Below are 18444 nucleotides of genomic sequence, written 5' to 3'. Positions count from 1 at the left end.
AGGCAGAATAGGACTTCGGTTTGAAATGAGTGAGCATGAGAGTCGCAGAGCAGGGTTTCTAGAAGGACTAATACCCTTCCCTCAGCCCACAAGTCCCGAAAGAATGCCCACGTGTTCATGCACTCATGCATACATAACTCCATTCGTGCTGCTCTGCACAGAGACTGTCCATTAAGTATATCTCATTTCAAGCACAGAAGGTCCGGAGAAGTTCAACGTCTGCCTGGTGGCCAGATTTTGGATATCCTTAGACTTCTAATCACATCCGGGCAGCTAGGGAGAAAATGAAACCTTGTTTATCATCTTGATAAACAGTCCCTTTCAGTGCCTCCGGACGCTTTATGTAACTTGGTAGAGTCAAATACTATTAAATTGTCATCACTGTCAAAAAGAGAAGTAATAAGTTTTTCTACCTGAGTCATAGTTAATGATTTCTACAATGTGTGACACAATTCAGTTTCTGTTTGTGTTCTTTTGCCCTAATTGTGTGTTTTCTGATCTCCCTGGCTATAGGTATGAGGCACAATCTCATGATATAAATAAATATATACTCTTATTATTACCTCTCTGCTAAACCAGTAAAATGCCAAGATGACAAGAGTTTCAATGAGTATATGTGCAAAGCAGAAAGTCAAGCAGCTTTATTTCATTCTAGTTCTTTATGGAATGCATAGATTTGAAGGGACTGTATTTTACAGCCTCAACAATTGAACATATTTACAGAAGTTATTTAAATACTCTTGAGGAAGTAATATACTTCTTTTGTTCTCGTCATCTTAAATAATAATGTATTAGATTAGACTGTATTAAACTGCAACAACAACAACATCAAAAAAAAAACCCACCCCAAATCTAACTGGCTTAAAACAACAAAAGTTTATTTTCTGAACATGCAACGTGCCCATTTTGGATCAACAGTGGGGTTGTGTTTATAGGACTTACTCAGACTAGAGCTCTGGAGCAGATACCCATAAAATAGGGGCAGCAAATCAGGGCCCACTGGTCAAATTTGTTCGCCATTTGATTTATACAGCTGGTGAACTAAGAACGGTCTTTACTTTTCCCAGTGGCTGGGGGTGGGGGGAGGAAGGAGACTATTTTGTGACATAATTACTACATGAAATTCAAGTTTCAGTTTCCATAAATAAAATTTTATTGAATACAGGCACACTCATTTGTGTACATATTTTTATGTCAGCTTTTGTGTTACAACTACAGAGTTTGGTGGTTGCCACAGAGGCCAGATGGCCAGCAAAACCAAACTAGAAAAAGTTTGCTGATCCCTGATCTAAAATGTTCCTGGTTGCCAAGTCAGGAAGAGAGCCCTGGGGGGTCTTACACAGGGAATTAAAGGCTCCGTATGGAAGTGATATGTTACTTCTATTAACAATAATTATCTGGCCCCCATCACATAAGAGGACTAGGAACTACCACAAGTCCAGGAGGATGAGAGCCACAGATAGTTGTTTAGAAGTCCTAACTGCTGCCATTGCTAAAATTAATAATACTAGGAATACAAATAGCAAGTGCATGTTCTTACACCTTAGGAACAGTTCTAAGGCCTTTGCCAGTGTTTATTCACTGACCCTCACAACAGCCTCATCATGAAAGTACTATTATTTTCCCCATTTTACAGATGAGGAAAATAACAATATAAGACTTAAATGATTTTGCAGAAATAAATATAGCTAATAAAAGAGGGAGACAGTATTCAAACCCAGTTAATATGGCTCCAGTCTCAATCCAATCAATCTCAAACACTGTACTCAACCATTCTACCACATGTAGACTCTGGAATTTAGAAAAGACCAAGCAGTGACATTGCAGAGACCACTTACTCACAAAACCCTTAGTTATGGAATTCAGTAGGTATAAGCAAAATACTAATTTTAGTTTTGCATAACAGGTTTCCATAATGCTTAATAATTTACTTAGGAGTTTGCAAGTAATTATTAGCCCATAGAAGTAAACTCTAAAAACTGAGGATTTTCATGTGGTTTTCCTATGTAAACCAAAGAAAAAACTTACAATTTAAAGTCAGTTTATGACTCAGCAAGAGGACCCACTAGTGGACATTGAATACTAAAGTGAGAGCTTCTTCCAGGGGATGGTGTTTCATAGTCACTTCTCCACTTACTATATCAAATTGTATCCTGGTGTACTTATCTTTGTTTCTAAGCCAATTCAGAAATGTTCTATGAGAATGTTTTTTGTTTAGCTGGAGGAAAATGTCACAAAACAGTTGTGGTTTGGAGGGGATGGATTCGGAATTGTACATTGCCTGCTTTATGTTGTTGGCTGTACATTTATGTTTTCATCGTGGAATTTGTGTATTATCATTGGCCATGTTCTTTTTAACATCCATTATACTTAACTGTGAGGGGTAATAGAAGAATCTCATTTAAAAACTTTTTTAAAGATCATAATTATTGTTTTTCTTCCTTCTTTGCATGTATTTTTTTTGATGATCTCATTTTTTAGTATATTTTACTGATTATGTTATTACAGTTGTCCCACTTTTCCCCCTTTTCCCTCCTCTGCCAAGTAACTCCCTTCCCTCCAGCAATCTCCCCCCTTAGTTCATGTCCATGGGTCATGCCTATAAGTTCTTTGGCTTCTCCACTTCCTATACTATGCTTAACATCTCCCTGTCTATTTTTTTCCTACCACTATGCTTTTTAATTCCTGCACATTTTTCCCATTCTACTCCTTCCCCTTCTCCCTCCCAACTGATAACCCTCCAAATGATCTCCATACAATGATTCTGTTCCTGTTCTGGTTGTTGGTTAAGTTAATTTGTTTTCTTTTTTTTAAGATTCAGTTGTTGATAGTTGTGACTTTGTTGCTTTTTTAATGTTCACAGTTTTGATCTTCTTCTTTTTCTTAAATAAATCCCTTCAACATTTCATGTAATAATGGCTTGGTGATGATGAATTCCTTTAGCTTTACCTTGTCTAGGAAGCACTTTATCTGCTCTTCCATTCTAAATCATAGCTTTGCTAAATAGAGTAACCTAGGTTGTAGTTCCTTGCTTTTCATCACTTTGAATACTTTTGTCCAGTCCTTTCTTGCCTGCAGTTTCTTTTGGAACTCAACTTGACAGTCTTATGGACAACTCTTCTTTTCTCTTACTGCTTTTAAGGTTCTCTCTTTATCTTTTACCTTTGACATTTTAATTATGATGCGTCTTAAGTGGTTCTCTTTGGTCCAACTTGTTCGGAGCTCTGTGCTTTCTGGACTTGTATGTTTATTTCCTTTGTCAAATTAGGGAAATTTTCTTTCATTATTTTTTCAAATATGTTTTCAGTTCCTTGCCCTTTGCCTTCTCCTTCTGGCACCACTATGATTTGGATGTTGGCACATTTGGAGATGTCCCAGTGTTTTCTTATGTTATCCTTGTTTTTTTTTTAATTTTTATTTTATTTTTTTCTGTTTTGGTTGAATGTTTATTTCTACCTTATGTTCCAAATCCTTGATTTGAATCCTGGCTTTTTTCCCTTCACTGTAGGTTTCCTGTAGATTTTTTTTATTTCACTTAGCGTAACCTTCATTTCTTCCTTTATGTTGTTGCCATAGAGTTCTCTGAGCATCCTGATCACCAGGGTTTTGAACTCTGCACCTCATAAGATTCGCTGTCTCCCTTTCATTTAGTTCTTTTTCTGGGATCTTATTCTGTTCTTTCATTTATGTCATATTTCTTTGTCTCCTTGATTTGACAGCCTCCTTGGTTGTTTCTGTATATTAGGTAGAGCTGTTTTGACTTCCTGTAAAAGACACCTGTAAATAGCTTGGGGCAGAGCCTTGGGTAATTGCCAGGGTGGGGCAACTAACTTCACTGCTTTGTGGTACTGTCAGGGAAGATCTCAGAGAGGGGACAATGCCACTTCCTGGCTTCTGGGTGTTTGCCTAGCACTCCCCCGACTTCTAGTCACTTCACTCAGTCCCCTTCCAGCTGTTGCTCTGGTGTTTAATCCCAGCGTGGGTGGACCTTTCAAGAGAAATTTTATGAAAATTCAGCATTTCTTCCATCACTTCAACCCCTACTGGTTTTTACAGCTAGAGGTTATGGGGATTTATCTTCCCAGTGCTGGAGCTCTGGACTGTGTGGCCTTGCCTTGGGCTTGGATCACATGCTCTCAAAGTATCTGTAGCAGCACAGTAATTCACCTCTAGCTAGGTTTACTTCGGATTCACCAAGACTGAAAAACAACAGTGGAGCGTTGGAGGAGGAATTAATACCAGTTTAATCTCACTCCTGTGGGAAAGAACAGGAGCAAGAGGATCTGTCTCACAATTCTCATGGTAGCATATGAGAACAGAGGTCAAGGGATCATCTGCCTTCACTCTCATCCTGCAGTGGCAAGCAAGGGCATAGCCATGGGAGCCAAAATCATCTGCACCACTTGAACAACAGGGGTCCCAGGTTGGCGCAAAAGTAATGTCTGACTTTTTAAAAAGAAAGTTTTAGATAGTATTTATTAAATTTTTGCCTCTTCTTATGTTTTCTGATGTCACAGTAACTAAGTTATGCCTTATTTTTTCAAATTATCGAAGTATTGTTCATAAACGTCTGCAATATTTGCACCCATGTTCATCCCATCTAAAGACCACATTGGAAATGTTTTACTCTATGAGTTTCATAAAGGTTCCAATGTGAGTACAGCAGCAAAGTCTATTCAGAACGTTTATGAGGATGATGCAGTTACTGAAAGAAGTTGCAGGAGGTGGTGTTCCCATTTCCAAAGTGGGGATTTCAGTTTGAAAAATGAGCCAAAAGAGAGTTGCCCCAAAAAACTTGATTCCGAAGTGTTGGAAGCTGTTGTCACAGAAAACCCCACCATTACCTCTAGGGAACTTGCAGAACAATTTAACAGAGCCCATACAACCATGCTACGCTAATTGAAAAGGATCAGAAAGATTTCAGTAGCTGGAAAATGGGTCGCACATGGACTGTCTCCAGAGAATCTGCAACAGCATGTTGCTTGTTGTGAATCATTGCTTTCATGACACCTTTAGGCACGTGTTTTAGGTAGGCTTGTTACAGGTGCTGAGAAGTGGGTCCTTTACCATAACATTAAACACCGCCAATTGTACATCGGTCAAGGAGGAAGAAGAGTTCAACAACCAAGAGGAGGATTTCATTCAAAGAAGGTCATGTAAGTGTATGGTGGGATATGGAAGGCATTGTCCATTATGAACAGTTAGAAAACAATCAAACAATTACTGCTTATCTTTACTGTGAACAATTTTGTTGTCTGAAAGTAGCTTTGAACCAAAAGCAACCCTCCTTAGTCAACAGAAAGGGTATCAGCTTCCATCACGATAATGCGTGTACTCACACAGCTTGATTCACCAAAATTTCTTGAAAGAGCTTGGTTGGGAAATATTGCTTCATCCTCCATATTCTCCTGACCTTGTTCCTTCTGATTATTACCTGTTTGGGGGACTACAGAACCATTTTGAAGGTCTTAGGTTGACATCAAGAGAAGAGGTTGAAAATTAGTTGGATTCATATTTTGCTTCAAAACCTAAAGAATTTTACAAGCGTGGCATTTATAAGCTAGTTGACAGATGGAATGAGGTTCTAGAAACCAAAGGAGGTTATGTTAACCAGTAAATATTTTCATAATCATGGGCTTTTTCATTTTTAAAATAGACCTCGAAATTGGACATTATTTTTGCACCAACCTTATACATGAAGTTAAAAAAAGGTGACATCTGGCTAGTCTGAGCTGTATAATGCCTATGCAGAAATAATTCTCTTAGATAAGGGTGACCTAGGCAAATAAAAATACAAGCGTGTGAAGGCAAGGATTCTGGCTATGGTCACCCTGACATGACAGTATCCCTTCCAATTTTTATCCACCACTCATGAATGTGGGACCACCTGTGCCCATTCCACCACTGCCACCTCTCTGCCCCACTTTCCCATCTCTACCCCTCCTACCTATATGGATAAATGTGACTTCTTTAAATTCTTGGTTGTCGGACTTCCATGAAGTTCAATATCATGACAGCTCTGGGTGTTCCTTATTTTGATATTTATTTGTAATTCCTTTTTGTACTTGTGTGAGGAGGAGAAGCGTGTCTACCTATGCCTTCATTTTGACCAGAAGTAAACCTCATTTTTATTTTTAAACAATGTTAAAATTTATCATTATTGTTCTTTGTTTTTTAAACATTTTTATTTAATCTTTATTGTATTGTTTCCACTACCACTTACTCCCCTTGTTTACCCCTGCCCCCAACAATCACCATATTGTTGTCCATGTCCATGAGTCCTTTTTCCTTTTTGCTCAATCCCTCCACCCCCTAACTTCTCCATGTATTTCTCCTCATATGCCATTAACTAAATGTTATTAAGAAACACAGAACAAAATTAAATAAAGAGATAAAAGCCATAAGGCAAGGATGCAATGTAGAAAGCATATTAGACCACCCACCATTGCATGAACAGTTCAGCCATTTGACAGGACAGTCCACAGGACTTACAGGTAAACTTCTTTGTTTTCCAGCCTTTCAGAATTGTATTCTTCCATCTTAACTCATCAGACTGCAATTGCCTCCAGTATTGTCTTTGAAATTGGATTTCATTTTTATGTTAATTAGAATATTAATTCTTTTTTTGTATTTTCTTTACTTTTTAAAAAATTATTTTTCTATTATAGTTGTCCAACTTTTTCCCCCATTGCTTCCCCAACCCTGCCCACCCATTCTTCCACAGTCAATCCCCACCCCATTATTCGTGTCCATGGGTCATTTATACATGTTCCATGACTAGACCTTTCCACTTCTTATCCTGCTGCTCTCCATCCACCATCCCCTCTTGTCACCGTTAGTCTGCTCCTTGCTTACATGTCTTTGGTTCAATTGTGCTCATTTGTTTGTATTGTTCATTAGTTTCCTGTAATAGGTGACAGCATTAGGTATTTTTCTTTCGTTGCCTGGCTTATTCCGCTAAGTATAATTCTCTCTACTTCCATTCATGTTGTTACAAATGGTAGGAGTTCCTTCTTTATTTCTGCTGAAAAATAATCCATTGTGTAAATGTACCACAGTTTTTCTACCAACTCATCTATGGATGGGCATTTGGGTTGTTTCCAGCACTTGGCTATGGTACATAGTGTTGCTATGAATATAGGTATGCATAGGTTTTTTTCAACTGGTGTTTCAAGTTTCTTCAGGTATAAACGTAGCAATGGAATTACTGGATCAAAAGGCAGTTCCATTTTTAGGTTTGTGAGGAACTTCCATAATGTTTTCCACAGTGCCTGCACTAGTCTGAACTCCCACCAATAGTGCACTAGGGTTCTCTTTTCTCCACATCCTCACCACCACTTTTTGTTTGTTAATTTGTTGATAATGGCCATTCTGACTGGTGTGAGGTGGTATCTTATTGTGGTTTTAATTTTGCATCTCTCTGATAGCTAGTGATGTTGATCATTCTTTCATATGCCTGTGGACCTTCTCTATGTCCTCCCTGAAAAAGTGTCTGTTCAGGTAGTTTGCCCACCTCTTAATTGGGTTGCCTGTCATATAAGTCCTTAATATATTTTGGAAATCAATTCCTTGTCTGGGGTATCATTGGCAAATATATTCTCTCATGCAGTTGGTTTCTTTTTCATATTGCTGATCAGAACCTCTTTAGTTTGATGTAGTCCCATTGGTTTATTCTTTCCTTTATTTCCCTTGGGAGATATATTGGTGAAAATATTGCTACATGGGACAACTGAAATTTCCTGCCTATGTTTTCCTCTTGGACTTTTAAGGTGTCACATCTTAAATTTAAGTCTTTTATCCATAATGAATTTATTCTGATGTATGGTGTAAGTTGGTGGTCTAGTTTTCTTTCTTTGCATGTCCCTTTCCAATTCTCCCAGCAGAGCATGTTGAAGGGCTCTTTTCACTCCATTTTATGTTCCTTCCCTCTTTGTCAAATATTAGTTAACCATATAGATATGGGTTTATTTTGGGCTCTCTATTCTCTTCTTTTTTTTTAATGTGTTTTATTGATTATAATGTTACATTTGTCCCAATTTCCCTTCCCTCTGCTCCCCTCCACCCGGTGGCCCCCCTCCCTCCAGTTGTCCCCCCCTTTTAGACCATGTCCATTAGTTGTGTATATAGTTCTTCTCAACCTCTCTCTGTCTATTCCATTCCCTCCTACCATGATCCCCAATTCCTATGTCATCTCCCTCCCTCTCCCCATTCCCCCTCCCTGTTGACCTCCCCCCAATATGTTCCCCATACCTATAGTTCTTTTTTCACTCTCGTTGCCTGTTTAGTTTGCCTTTGTTTCAATTCTCTAGCTTCCGTTGTTTCTTGTGATGCAGTTTTCATTTTAGATTTCATAGTTTTGATCCTCCTTTTTCTAAACCAGTCCCTTTAACATCTCATATAACAGTGGTTTGGATCTAATGAGCTCTTTCAGTTTTGTTTTGTCCTGGAAACACTTTCTCTGCCCTTCTATTCTGAATGACAGTTTCGCTGGATAGAGTATTCGTGGTTGTAGGTTTTTGCTTTTCATTACTTTGAATATTTCTTGCCAGTCCCTTCTTGCCTGCAGGGTCTCCCTTGAGAAGTCAGCTGATAGTCTAATTGGGACCCCTTTGTACATGATTCTTTTCTTCTCTCTTGCTGCTTTTAAGATTCTCTCTTTATCTTTAACTTTTGACATTTTGATTATAATGTGTCTTGGAGTGGTTCTCCCTGGGTCCAGTTTTTTTGGAACTCTCTGTGCTTCCTGGACCTGTAAGTCTATTTCCTTCCCCAAGTCTGGGAAGTTCTGCTTTATTATATTTTCACTCAATTTTTCAATTTCTAGTTCATCCTCTTTGCCTTCTGGCAAACCAATGATTCTTATGTTGGGCCTTTTATAGCTGTCCCAGAGGTTTCTGATCCTCTCATCATTTTCCTTGCTTCCCGTTTCCTCTCTCTGCACTGGTTGACTGTTTGTTCCTTCTCTATGTTCTGGTTTGTTGATTTGAACTCTGGATTTTTTTTCCTCACCATCTGTCTCGTATGTGGTTTTGTTCCTTTCATTATGAGTGTTTTTCGATTCTTTCTCATCTTTTTCCAGATCTTTTGTTAATTCTGTAATCCACCTGATAACAATGGCCCTGAACTGAGCCTCTGACAGGTTTCTTATTTGTTCATCTGTCAGATTCTTCATCTGTTGCCTGGTGAGCTGCGCCACTGGGATTTCTATAGTTGTCTGCCTCATTTTGACAGATGCGTTTTGTTTTCTTGGGCCGGCTATAGGGGGCGGTGCCTGTGTACTCATCACAATCCAGTGACCGGCGCCGATCCGCAACCTTTTTCGCCGCTCTGCGGCCATTTGTCGTCACAACCCAGCAACCGGCGGTGGCACAGCAACCTTTCTTGCCATGCTGTGGTGCTTTGTCGTCACAACCCAGCCGGGATTGTTCTCCCTGCCACTGGGATTGTTCACTCTGCCGCTGTCCCTGGTGCGACCGCAAACAGCACCGCCCCCTTTCGCTCTTCCTACCTGCCCAAAGGGCGCCGTTGGTTTATAACTTCATACGTTGGGCTTCCATGTAGTTTTATTTTCTGGAATTTCTAGTTTTCTTTTGTTTTGAAGTAGTTGTATTCCTCTCTAGTTGTAGAGGGAGACCGAGCGTGTCCGTCTAAGCCTCCATCTTGGCCGGAAGTCCCCTCTATTCTCTTCAATTGATCTATACGTCTGTTCTTATGCCAGTACTGTTTTGATTACAGTGACTTTGTAGTATAGTTTGATATCAGGTATTGTGATTTCTCCTACTGTGTGCTTCTTCCTCAAGATTGCTGTGGCTGTGCGGGCTCTTTTTTGATTCCATATAAATTCTTGAAGTATTTGTTCTAGGTCTGTCAAATCGTCGGCAGCCGTCCGTCTCGAGAGATGATGGTGTAGCTTCTTAAGAGTCTATCTGCACCGCCGAGAATGGTTGTGCAGTCCGACTCGGGAGTGACACGGTATCTGTCTCCTCCCGTGTTGAATCGACATCTTGCGATGACGCTGGAGTGTCCTCTCCAGTGAAGCTGAAGCTACAGAGCCTGGGCAGGGTGATATGGAGGGTCTGCTGTTGCCCATGCAGCAGACCCCCCCTCTCTTCGCAGCTGAAGGGTCCAAGGGAAAGACGGAGTCAATACAGCTTGGTTTCAGGTGCACCGCAGGAGTTGCCGGTGTTGACTACAACGTCAAACCGCCTTAGGGACTCCGGCTCCGGATTTTCTGTCGGGGTTTACTCCCTTAGCCTTTCCCCTGAAGAGGTATGCCGCAAGGCAGCGGAGGTTTTTTGGAGTCAGAGTTTTCCTTCTCTGATGTGCCCTGACTGGAAGATCGAACCAGCGACACAGCTCGCAGGCCGATGCTCAATCCACTGAGCCAAACCAGCCAGGGGGAGGTCTGTCAAATATGCCATTGGTATTTTAATAGGGATTGCATTAAATCTATAAACTTCTTTGAGTAGGTTGGACATTTTAATGATGTTGATTCTTCCCATCCATGAACATGGTATTTGCCTTCATTTATTTGCATCTTCCTTAATTTCTTTCTTCAGTGTTATATAGTTTTCTGAATATAGGTCTTTTACCTCCTTGGTTAAGTTTATTCCTAGGTATTTTATTTTTCTTGTTGTTATAGTAAATGAGATTTTTTCCTAGTTTTTATCTCTGATAATTCACTGTTGGTATACATAAATGCCTTTGATTTCTGAATATTGACTTTGTACCCTGCTATTTTGCCAAATTCACTTATTATGTCAAGTAGTTTTTTAGTGGACTCTGTAGGGATTTCTACATACACTATCATGTCATCTGCAGATAGTGAAAGATTTACTTCCCCTTTTCAAATTTGGATGTCTTTTATTTCATTTTCTTATATAATTACTGGGGCTAGAATTTCCAACACTATGTTGAAAAGAAGTGAAGAGGGTGAACATCCTTGTCTTGTTCCTGATCTCAGGAAGAGTACTTTCAGTTTTTGTTCATTGAGTATGATGTTGGCAGGAGTTTCCTCATATACAGTTTTTATTATGTTGAGGTATGCTCCCTCTATTACCATTTCGCTAAGGTTTACATCATAAATGGGTGTTATACCTTATCAAATACTTTGTCAGCATCTATTGATATAATCATGTGATTTTTGCCTTTCATTTTGTTTATGTGGTGTATTACATTTATTGATTTGGAGGTATTAAACCATCTTTGCATCCCTGGAATGAATCCCACTTGATCAGAAGGGGAGAAGATGGCAGAGGAGTGAGGGGAGGCTGTGTTTTCTGGCTCCTGAGACTCATCTGTAGTTTGGACTAATTGCAGACAGAACATCTCAGTGGAGTTGAGCCTTGGCAATGTTGAATTAGAGAAAACCATCTGGGAATGACCTGTTTGGTGAGGATAGTGGAGGAAAAATGGACAAAACAGGGTTTCTGACTGGGTTGGCTCCCCGAGCTGCAGCTGGAAGTACACAAAGGCTTTTTGGTGACCACAGACTTCCCCAGAGAGGAATCAGGAGGAGAGAATATCTCTGCCTGATGGCAGAGTCAGGAGTGGGCCAGGTGGCATCTGGCACTATAAGACAAGAAACAGTGTACTGCTGTGCATGTCAGAATGTGATTTTCCTTTATATTTTTCTCTTGTGTACTGCAGAAAGGGAAGGAAAGGTCGGGGGTGATAGGACATTCTTGAGGAACGCTGGCGCAGAAGTGCACTCGCCCACCCCCCCACTCGCCCCTTGGGTTGCATGGGTGCGCACAGGGAAGTGCCCTCATTCACAGGCCCAGGTGCACGGGGCTGCACATCCAGGTGCCCCTCGGACACACCACAGCAGACATAATTCAGTGCGCCAATGAGCACAGGGAGGGCCCACCGGGCACGCAGAAGATCATGCGCAGATACCCCTGGCCAGCCCCAGTGGGTGCCAGGCCGGAGCGCAGACCACTTGTGCAGGCTCTGCTTTGCCCACCCTGGCGAGTGCAGGAACAGCACGTGGTAGCGACTCACAGACACACACTTTAGTCGTTCGTAAGTGTCTGGGGCCCTGCCCCAAGGGACGAGAGACCAACTCCCAGGGCGCGGATCGGCAAGCCTTAGACTAGAGTGAAGGCCACCTTGCGCATGCAGTGCACGTGCACACAAGCACCCCAGCCAGATCCAACAGGGGCCAGAATGCTGGCCACCACGGGTGCACACCGCTGCTGCAAGGAACAGGAACCACTTGCCCACCTCATTAGACCTGCTGTGGATCCAGAAAAAGAAGACAACACACAAAGACTGAACTGAGTAATAACATTCCCTTTGTATTTTTTTTATTTTTTATTTCTATTTAGTGTTTTATATGTATTATATTTTAAATTTTTTTAATTCCTTATTTTTAATTATAATTATAATTTTTAATTCTATTTTCTTAACTAACTCTTTAATTTTTTTATACCATCACTTCTTCACATCCTTCCTCTTTGTTTTTTATTTATTAGTTTCTCTGTTTTGTTTAGCCCCTAAATAAGTAGAATATTACTACTATATAAATCTAATACTATACACTTCCACTTTATTATATTCTGCATTCTTCCCTCTTTTTCTTTTATTATTAACATACAATTAGCCCTGGCTGGTTTAGCTCAGTGGATTGAGCGTCGGCCTGCGAGCTAAGTGTCGCTGGTTCGATCTTCCAGTCAGGGTACATCAGAGAAGGAAAACTCTGACTTCAAAAAACCTCCGCTGCCTTGCGGCATACCTCTTCAGGGGAAAGGCTAGGGGAGTAAACCCCGACAGAAAATCCGGAGCCGGAGTCCCTAAGGCAGTTTGACGTTGTAGTCAACACCGGCAACTCCTGCGGCGCACCTGAAACCAAGCTGTATCAACTCCGTCTTTCCCTTGGACCCTTCAGCTGCGAAGAGAGGGGGGGTCTGCTGCATGGGCAACAGCAGACCCTCCATATTACCCTGCCCAGGCTCTGTAGCTTCAGCATCATCGCAAGATGTCGATTCAACACGGGAGGAGACAGATACCATGTCACTCCCGAGTCGGCCTGCACAGCCATTCTCGGCGGTGCAGATAGACTCTTAAGAGGCTACACCATCGTCTCTCGAGACGGACGGCTGCCGACGACGACGATTAACATACAATGTAAATACTACCTACTGTCTTGCATAGTCTCGACACTACTTGCAACTATTATTAATCTATCATCCCCTCTCTCAAAAATAATTATTTTTCTCTATAAAAACAACTCTTATCTATTCTTCCTATAGTATAAAAGCCATAATCTCTCTACATTTATATTAATAGTGGCTCCATTGCTGATGATAAGGGGATACAGGGTGAGGAATATTTTTGAGGGTGTGAGATTCCTGCCTGGGCTGTGTGTTTATGTTTATAACAGCATCTCCACAAAAGAACTCAAGACAGAGTGGACAGAGTGACTCTCAATCAACTACCACAGGGAAGATCCCACCAAACAGCATCTGAAACATAACCAGACAGCATAAACAAAAAACATATAGGGTATCCCAGTAACATCAGGCTCAGGAGGTCAAAGAGACTGCACCACCCAAACTCCTAGATCTCCTATAACGAATCTTATACCACAAAGGTGGGAAGTCAAAGCAGACAAATCTAAAAAACGAAAACAAACAAGAAGAATCTACCATAGTAAAATGCAGAAACAACCTCTCAATGAAAAGGAAAGAGGAATCCCCAGAAAGAGAGGTAGATGGAATATACGTAGCCCAAATGCCAGACATGAAATTCAAAACAATGGTTGTGAAGAACCTCAATATACTCGACAACCTCAAAAACAGCTACGACAACCTCCAAGGAAGTTACCAACAGCTCCAAAAAAATTACAGGGAACTTACAGAGCACTACAGCAGCATAAAAAGGACATAGAAATTATTAACAAGAAACCAGAAAAAATGAAGAATACAATCTCTGAACTGAAAAACACAGTAGAATCAATCAAAAGCAGGCTAAACGAAGCAGAGGATCAGATCAGTAAGTTAGAGGACAATGTAGAAAAAAATTCCCAGACAATACAACAAAATATAAAAAGATTGAAAAAATATGAACAAGATGTAAGGGAATTACAGGATAGCATGAGGAAAATAATATCTGAATCACCGGAATAAAAGAGGGGGAAGAAGAACCATGAGGAATAGAAAAGCTGATAGAAGTAATGAAAAAAATTTTCCCAACCTGATGAGAGAAAAAGTTACGCAAGTTCAAGAAACAAAGAGAGTCCCAATGAAGAGAACCCCCCAAAAAACATGGCAAGGCACATCATAATTAAAATGGCAACATTCAAAGACAAAGAGAGAATCCTAAAAGCAGCAAGAGAAAAAAGCAAATAACATACAAGAGAACTCCGATAAGGATATCGACCAATTTCTCAACAGAAACACTACAAGCCAGAAGGGATTGGTCAAGAATATTTCAATCAATGAAAGACAAAGGCCTACAACCAAGAATACTCTACCCAGCAAGGCTCTCATTCAAAATGGAAGGTGAAATATGGAGTTACCCAGACAAAGGAAGATTAAAAGAGTATATCTACACAAAACCAGCATTGCAAGAGACGCTAAAGAGAATATTTTAAGAAAAAGAAAGAAAAAAAAGAGGAGAGAAACAGAGGTACAAAGGGAAATGAATAAATACATGTCAATAATAACCTTAAATGCAAATGGGTTAAACGCTCCAATTAAAAGACATAGGGTAATGGAATGGATAGGAAAACAGGAACCACGTATTTGCTGACTACAAGAAACACACCTCAAAACAAAAGAATTACACAGACTGAAAGTAAAGGGATATAAAAAAGGATTCCAAACAAATGGACATGAAATAAAAGCTGGCTAACGGTACTCATATTAGACGAAATGGATTTCAAATCAAGGGAAATAAAAAGAAACAAGGTAAGATCTATCTTAATACTTAAGGGAACAATCGTTCAAGAATATATAACACTGATAAACATATATACACTCAACATAGGAGCACCCAAATACATAAAGAAAATACTAGAGAACCACAAGAAAAATATTAACAACAACATACTCATAGTAGGGAAATTTAACACTCCATCATCAACACTCCATTATAGACAGATCTTTGAAGCAAAGAAACACTAAGAATATACAGTCATTGCAAAACACACTAAACCACTTAGACTTAACTGATATATATAGAACTTTTTACCCAAAGAAGTAAAATATACATTCTTTTCAAATACACATGAAATATTTTCAATGATAGACCACTTGATAGGACACAAAAAAAGCCTCAACAAATTGAAGAAAACTGAAATCACATCAAGCATCTTTTCAGACCACAATGCCTTGAAACTAAAAATAAACCACAGAAGAAACAATAAAAGACATCCAAACTCATGGAGAATGAATAACATGTTATTAAATAATGAATGGGTTAACAATGACATCAAAGAAGAAATCACAAAACTTCTGGAAACTAATGATAATAAAAACACAACAGCCCAAAACTTATGGGACACAGCAAAAGCAGTCCTAAGAAGAAGGAAGTTGATAGCAATATAGGCATATCTGAAAAGGATAGTAGAATCTCAAATAAAAAATCTAACCCTAAAGCTACAAGAACTAGAACAACAACAAAGCCTAGAGCAAAAAGAGGGAAGAAAATCATCAAGATCAGAGCAGAATTAGATGACATAGAGACTAAACAAACAATCCAAAAGATCAACAAAACAAGGATATGGTTCTTTGAAAACAATAAACAAAATTGACAAGCCTTTAGCCAGGCTCATCAAGAAAAAAAAAGAGAAGACCCAAATAAAAAAATCAGAAATGAAAAAGGAGAAATCATGACTGATACCACAGAGATACAAAGGATTGTAAGAAATTACTACAAACAACTGTATGGAAAGAAATTTGACAACCTAGAAGAAATGGATAAATTTCTAGACACATATAACCTTCCAAAACTGAATCAAGAAGAAACAAAAAATCTCAACAGACCAATAAAGAAAAAATTGAAAGAGTAATCAAAAATCTCCCAGCACACAAAATCCCTGGACTGGAAGGCTTCACAGGCAAATTTTACAAAACACTTAGGGAAGAACTAACTCCTACCCTCCTCAAACTATTCCAAAAAATCCAAGAAGAGGGAAATATACCAACCTCTTTCTATGAAGCCAGTGTTAACCTAATTCCAAAAAAAGGTCAAGACACAACAAAGAAAGAAAACTACAGGCCAGTATCACTGATGAACATAGATGCTAAAATCCTCAACAAAATATTTGCAAACAGGATCCAGGAATACATCAAAAAGATCATATACCCTGATCAAGTGGGATTCATACCAGGGAAGCAAATACCATGTTCTTGGATTGGAAGAATCAACATCAACAAAATGGTCATACTACCCAAAGCAATTTACAGATTCAATGCAATCCCTATTAAAATATCAATGACATATTACACAAACCCAGAACAAATACTTCAAAAATTCATATGAAATCAAAAAAGACCCCGAATAGCAAAAGCAATCCTGAGACGGAAGAATACAGCAAGAGAAATCACAATACCAGACATCGAACAATACTACAAAGCCTCTGTGATCAAAACAGTCTGGTTGGTACTGGCATAAGAATAGACATATGGATCAATGGAACAGAATAGAGAGTCTAGAAATGAATCTAGGACTATACAGTCAACTAATATTTGATAAAGGAGAAGGAATATAAAATAGAGTGAGAAGAGACTATTTAACAAATGGTGCTGGGAGAACTGGACATGGACGTGCAAAAAAAATGAAACTAGACCACCAACTTACACCACACACGAGAATAAATTCAAGATGGATCAAACACTTAAATGTAAGCCATGACACCATAAAAGTCCTAGAGGAAAACATAGGTAGGAAAATTTCAGGTATCCCACATAACAATATTTTCACGTATACATCTCCTAAGGCAAAAGAAATAAAGGAAAAAATAAACAAATGGGACTACATCAAACTAAAGAGTTTCTGCTCAGCAAAAGAAAACATCGGCAAGATGAAAAGGAAACCAACCATATGGGAAAACATATTTGCCAATGACATCACAGACAGGGGACTGATCTCCAAAATATATAAAGAGGTTATATGACTCAACATCAAGAAAACAAACAACCCAATTTAAAAATTGGCAAAGTAACTGAACAAACACTTCTCTGAAGAAGACAAACAAAAGGTCCATAGACATATGAAAAAATGCTCAACATCGCTAGCCATCAGAGAGATGCAAATAAAACCACAATGAAATACCACTTTACACGACGCAGAATGGCCATCATCAACAAACAATAAGTGCTGGCAAGGATGTAGAGAAACGGGAACCCTGCTGCACTGTTGGTGGGAATGCATACTGGTGCAGCCACTATGAAAAAACAATATGGAATGACCTCAAAAAAACTAAAAATGGAACTGCCTTTTGAACCAGCGATTCCACTGCTAGAATATACGCCAAAAATCCTAAAACCCTAATTCAAAAGAACTTATTCAACCCTATGTTCATAGCAGCACTGTTTACAATAGCTAAGTGCTGGAAATAGCCTAAGTGCCCACCTGTAGAGGAGTGGATCAAAAATAGTGGTACATTTACACAATGGAATACTATGCAGCAGAGAGAAAGAAGGAACTACTGCCATTTGCAGCAACACGGATGGAACAAGAGAGATCTATGCTTAGTGAAATAAGCCAGGCAAAGAAATAAAAATACCATATGATATCACCTAATACAGGAAACTAAAGAACAACATAAACAAATGAACTAAATAGGACAAGGAGCAGAACAACAGTCAATATGGGGGAGGGAGGGAGAGAAGGGGGATTTATAAGGGAAGGGTTTAGTCAGGTAACATGTATAAATGACTCATGGACCTGGACAACAGGGTGGTATATGACTGTGGGAGAAGGAGTGGGTTGGGTAGGAGGGAACAATGGGGGAAAGATGGGACAACTGTAATTGAAAAAAACAAAAAATTAAATTAAAAAAAAAAGAAACCCACTTGATCGTGGTGTATGCTCTTTTTAACGTGTTGCTAGATTTTGTTTGCCAATATTTTGTTGGGGATTTTAACATCCATGTTCTTTGGTGATATTGGCCTGTAGTTTTCTTTCTTTGTTGTGTCTTGACGTGGTTTTGGAATAAGGAAAATAATGGCTTCATAGAAAAACTTCGGAGTCTTACCTCTTCTTGGAATTTGGGAATAGTTTGAAAGAATAGGAGTTAGTTCTCTTCTAAATGTTTTGCAAGATTCACCTGTGAAGCCATCTGGTTCAAGGCTTTGTCTTGGGTTTGTTCAGGCTTTTTGCTTCTTCTTGATTCAGTTTTGGAAGATTATATGGTTCCAGAAATTTGTCCATTTCATCTAGGTTGTCAAATTTCTTGTGATACAGATGTTTATAGAAATTTCTTACAATGCTTTA

The sequence above is a fragment of the Furipterus horrens genome, unplaced genomic scaffold (genome assembly GCF_987537825.1).
Source record: "Furipterus horrens unplaced genomic scaffold, mFurHor1.1.pri manual_scaffold_7, whole genome shotgun sequence".
Classification (NCBI taxonomy): Eukaryota; Metazoa; Chordata; class Mammalia; order Chiroptera; family Furipteridae; genus Furipterus; species Furipterus horrens.
Note: the sequence above shows the minus strand (reverse complement) of the source record.